This window comes from Mastomys coucha, unplaced genomic scaffold (genome assembly GCF_008632895.1).
Source record: "Mastomys coucha isolate ucsf_1 unplaced genomic scaffold, UCSF_Mcou_1 pScaffold14, whole genome shotgun sequence".
Taxonomy (NCBI): Eukaryota; Metazoa; Chordata; class Mammalia; order Rodentia; family Muridae; genus Mastomys; species Mastomys coucha.
Genome location: NW_022196896.1, coordinates 26,029,641 through 26,034,410, shown reverse-complemented (window position 1 = coordinate 26,034,410; position 4,770 = coordinate 26,029,641).

Here is a 4,770-nt window from a genome sequence, read left to right as displayed (position 1 = left end):
GAGAAAGAGAGAGAGAGAGAGAGAGACAGAGAGACAGAGAGACAGACAGAGAGAGAGAGAGAAATAAGTCACAGATGCTATGACAGAAGAGAGGATGAAGGGGTTGGAAGGAGAAATTTGAAAATGCAATCAACACTGGACACATCACTGAAAAGGTCTGCAGTCCAACAGATAGGAATCTTGGTGCATAACCATTTAGGTATGGTGGGGGGGGGGGGGAATCCTTTCTTCTCAGCATGGGCTGTAGCAGTGGCCAGGATCCAATTTTTGCCATGGTTCTAAAGCTACTTCCCTGAATGATCCACCCTGGGGATCCAGAGAAAGTGTCAAGGGACTATACCCTGAGAACATGTCTTCAGAATACCCCAAGTTAGAGGAGAAATCTGAGTCAGAACCACACAGTGTTCTGCATGGTGGAAGTCTGCTCTAAGCCATAGAATGAAACTCGCTAGCTCTGAGTAGATGGAAAAGCAATAGCAAGATCTTAAAGTGCTAAAGTCTAGGTACACCACTGGAAAGCATGTTGACAGTTCTACCAATTGGCACCTGGGAGCAGAAAACAACTCACAAACCATACCTCTGACTGTGGAGCAAACAACTCAAAGATCAGCCCAGGAAGCAAACGCCCACAAAGGTTCCAGTCTCATCAGAAGACACCATTCAAACAGCCAAAGAAGAAAAGTAAGGGCATTGTGGCAGACTGGGCCCCTGAGACCAGATAAGGTACTGACTGCCTTGATTACATTCACTGTTCTGTGCACCATTTTCATACCTATTGTAAATGGGATTGCTCTCTTGGATTTTCTGTTACCAAGTCTACTGTTAACATGATCCTCCCTTCAGAGAGGCTCCCTCTCAAAAATCTTGTGACCTTTGCAGACCAGCTAAGGAACAAGTGTAAGCCCCACTAGCCTGTGAGGGACATTTAACATTTAAACCACAATTGCCACCGTGCTCACAAGGAAGGGGCTTTGCTATCTGTGAATGGTTATAAATACCCATGCAAGATGTAGAAATCCCACCATCCACCAAAAAAATTGTTTCAAAATATTATGGACTTCATCTCATAAAAATACAATTTTTAAAAAATATATTTAAGTGGATGAAGATCTTCATTCATTGTGAAATAACAAAAAGCGCCTTTTTTTTTCTTTTTCACTAATACCAGTGACTCGCCTGTCAACAAAGCTAAGGCCAATGCTCTCTTTCTCTAGAGACTTTCAGGAGGAAACTTAAAGAGCCAATAAAACCGACTTGGAAAGAAGGAAAATGAGGCGCCATGCAACCCTGGGGCAGGTGGCAAACTGTCTGCAAGTGCTCCCTTTCCACCCTGGGAACCTAAAGGTTTTTGTTTTTCTCCTGATTCTCTACAAGTAGAGAGTGGGGGTGAAAGTTTGAAACCATATTCCTGGAAAAATAAAACCTAAATTTTCTTTTTCTGTTTTTTTTTTTTCCATAACTATCCTGAGGACAGCAAAAGCCAGACAGCCATTTTTCTTTTCTACTCATTCAGCAAATATTTTTGACCAGGATCCTGGGGAGAGAGTGATGTAGAAAAATCCAGTGAAAAGTCTGTCCAGGTTCTGAAGCACTCAGTCAGAATTACTGAACCCTTCATCTATTCTATGTGTTAAAAGTATTCCTTCAGAACTGTAACAGTTTTGAACAAAAAGAGCATTCATTGTACCTGTGAATATGCATTTGGGGTGAATCTCAGTGGTGATAACTCATCCCCTCCCCATGAACCAGCAGGAGGCTTGGGTGGGATCAAAGGACCACCTTCCAACAAGGCACATACGTGCACAAGCCTGGCAAGTTATTGCTTGCTGACAGTTAGAAGCTTAACAAGCTGTGATCCACTGACCTTGGTCCTTCTCCACAGAGACTTCTCCATGGGATACTTAGACTCCTTCAAAACATAATGGCTACAGTCTCTAGCTAGGAACAGGGATTTGGGAAGATCTGAGAGGCAGTTGAGAGAGTTCTATGATGCAACCTCAATACACCCAGAACTTTACTTCTTCTGCATCCTATTAGTCAGTCAACAAAGACTAGTCCAGCTCAAGGGTTAGAGAACAAGTTCCTTCTTGTCACAGGAGGTAGTAACAAAGAATTGGCACCCCCTTAAACCTGTCATCACAAGAGTCTGATGAACTCAAAAGTCCACGGCTCCCTTTTTCCATTGTTCTGGGAAGTTCTTTTGTCTGTATTGTGTCTAAAGAAAGAACTTCTAGAGATTTACTGAGAAATGAACTATCCAGGAGGCACTATGGAATTCTCCTGGCGGTCTTCTGGGTTTTACATACATACACACAAACACACACACATACACACACAAGCAATCAAATCTGTGTGTGCAGACATATGTGCATGTATACAATGCATGTGCCACTCTTTCTGTTTTTCCTTTTTTTAAAACTGAGGGTCAAGCTCAGGCCCTCAAGATGTCAAGGACAATGCTTTCCAACTATCACCTAGCCCCTCCACGGTCATTTTTAAAAGCTCTCTCCATCCATTAGAGCATACTCTTTGTTTGTGAAGCACAGGAGAAACTATTAGCTAGTTATCCAAACTCAACCCCTCCCGTCACTGACAAAGTCCCCGTTTCACTATAAATAACCTTCTCCACAAGCCACATACTTCAGAAGAAGAGGGTATGTTCCTAGGTTCAGGGAGTGAATTGCAGTCGGCCTAACTCCTCTTACCAGAGGTTGGACAGACATACGACCTATTCCTAAGCAACAGATGTACAAGGAAACATCTTGGAATGTTTCAGGAAAGCATTGTCCTGACAGGAAAAAGTTTCTCTTGTGTCACTAAACAGGATGCTTGCAGTAGCACACTCACAAGCAAGCAGAGCCTGCCCTGACAGACCTTCAGTGTCTTCTCCATGTCCTTCAAACACATCCTCACCAGCCTATGTTTATAAAAGTCAAAAACATTTGGCCTAGTTAGCTTTTGACATTCAAGATAATCATATTACTGCCACTATGGAGTAGGAAGGAGTTTTTAAATGGTATTTAGAATCATTGGCTTCTGCCTTATTCAAATTAAAAGTAACCATGACAGTTCCTAAGGCACAATATATACAGACCTGAAACTAATTCATGTAGTCTCTACTCAGTAAAGCTGAGGATTTCAACTCCAGGCCATGCCTGTTTGAAAGATATGCATGTATGAGCTCGATGAAAATGTGAGTTGCTTATCAAAGCTTCCCAGTTGAGGTACAGACAAGACCACACTCTGCTCTGTCTCTGTTCTTATACTATAAACAAGAATCTTTTACAGCATGTTTTCAGCTCATGATTTGAATTTTTGGTGTTCTTTGTTACTGGCTTTGCATTTAAAATGGTCCCCAAGGGATAGGGGGCAGGCCATTGACTAAAACTAGGAGACCCTGAGCTCAACACCCTCAAACATTTATAACACAAGCATCTTTAATCCCAGAGCTGTGTGTGCCTCCTATGAGTCCTTAGTGGCTCGTAATCATGGCCAAATGACCGAGATGGTTCACCTCAAGATCTCATCATCATTAGCAAGTCACAGCATGTTGCAATGAAAGGCTCCCCTTTCACAGTCAAAGACATTACAAGAAAGCTTTTCCAAAAGCAAAGTGTTCTCATAAAGCATCTATTTTCAGCCCAGACCTGGCTGATCTCCCCAGTTTCCTCATCCCAAGAGCACACCTTTGGTAACATGTCACTCTGACCTGGAGTCTCCTCTACAGCCTATCAGACATGAGAGTTGTTCTTTCCGAACACAGCATTTGAGTTCGGATTCAATGTCCCCTCTCTATGCTCAGAGCCAGCACACACTCCATGTAGGGCCTGGCCAACAGCCTAACCCCGATGTGTTGTCTTTTTTCCCAAGTGGTGACATCTTGTATTGGCCACCATTGAAGTCAAGAGCACTGAATCCTACACTGATCTAGCCAATATGGGCCACTTCCATCACTGCCAGAACTTGGCCAGGACCCTGGAGAGAATGCCTCCATCCACTGAAGGTCACAACCAAGGGAGTATGGCTCTGTCCTCTGCAAGAAGGGAATTTAAACTCCCCTTATTGTCTCACATGTGACCAGGAGGCAGCACCATGCTCCTGTCTAAAATGACCTCTAAAAGGCTAAACTCTTAAATGATGTTCCCCCAAATCCAAGCGTCTTCTGTGTTGCAATTTGTCTCGGTCTCTGCTGTACCATCTAAAGCTCAGAAGAGTTTTTCAATGATCTTCCAGATCCAGTGGGCACTTTTCTACCTTAGCACAGAGCGGCTGAGCCGCAAACATGCCCTTCTCCTCTGCTTCTGACCTTCCCTTTCCTCTCCTTCTCTGCCCTACTCAGTCTTGTGTACCATAGCTTGCTCTTCTCCTAGCCATTCTTGGGGGTCTCCATACATGGACCTGAACTCTCCAAAGCCCCTCACTTTATACAAGCACTCAAATCAACCCTAGCCCCACAAGTGGCTTCACTGAGCATGTATTAATAAGCCCCCCAAGTTTATTTGGACAGCTCAGACTTTTCTGAGCTTTGTAAATATGTTTATTTGTGTAACACCATGGGCTGGGCTAGGCATCAATCAAGTTCTTTACATATGCTAAATTCATTTGCATCTCCTAGGAACTTTACAGATAAGGAAGGAAACCTGGGACAGTGACACATGCTTGTGATCCCAGCACTTAAAGTAGGAGCTGAAAGCCAGCCTGGGACTGAAAGGCTGGAGAATCGTAGAATGTATAATGTATAACTTTTACCTAAAAGCAGGCATGGAAAAT